This window comes from Triticum dicoccoides, chromosome 3B (assembly GCF_002162155.2).
Source record: "Triticum dicoccoides isolate Atlit2015 ecotype Zavitan chromosome 3B, WEW_v2.0, whole genome shotgun sequence".
Taxonomy (NCBI): Eukaryota; Viridiplantae; Streptophyta; class Magnoliopsida; order Poales; family Poaceae; genus Triticum; species Triticum dicoccoides.
Window position 1 is genome coordinate 787,134,196 of NC_041385.1, and position 908 is coordinate 787,135,103.

A 908-nucleotide genomic window follows, 5' to 3' on the forward strand; every position below is an offset into this window, starting at 1 on the left:
CAGGAAACCCATCAGGAAATGACACGGAACAAAGAAAAACAAAACAAAACCGAATACAAACGAACAAAACTGATGAAACAAAATAAGAAATAAAAAGCAAAGAAAATTATAGAAAATAGAGAAGAAAAGCTAAAACCAAAGAAAGAAAGAAAGAAAAGAAAACCAAAGAGAGAAAGAAAACAAGAAAACTCGAGAAAAACAGTGCAAAAAAGAAAAATGAAGGAAGAAGCAAAAGAAAATCAAAAAGAAAGAGAACGAAAATAAGAAAACGGGTGAAGTAATGAAAAAAAAGCAAATACAGCGCAAAACATAAAAACAAAGAAAATCATACCCCAACAGTGATATCGAAGAACAAGCCCTCACACACAAAAACAGAAAATAACCACGAGCGATCCCAGCAGACAAAAAAAAAGAACAGACAAAAATGGTTCGGTGCAGTAGCTACAACGCGGGGACAAAGCATCATGCGAGACAGAAGGAGCACTCACAGTAAGCGAGATATAGGTTTTTCGGCCCCTTCCTGTAGTGAAGATCTCAATTCTATGTGTAGGCCACGGAATCGTGACACAACATGTAGTCCCACTTGGCTTCTCTAGTCCAGCACACTTTCTCTACTCACATATTGTCATAGTGACAACAATGTCGATGAAGAAGGCTTCAGCAAGCCTCCAGATTGGATCATCACATAATAGGAGGTGGCAGGAACATACAAAATACTCGGTAATATTTTTTCCGGGGTTTTCGACCAATATTAAGACAGGGCATGGTGGGGACTTGCCCTAGGGTCACCAGGAGCCCCGAGCTCACGGTCAGGCTTTAGTTGACAAAACTATCAAGTGTGGGTGCAACATTAATAATTATATTTTTATCATAAGGAACAATAGCAACTTCATCTCAAGAAGTATCTT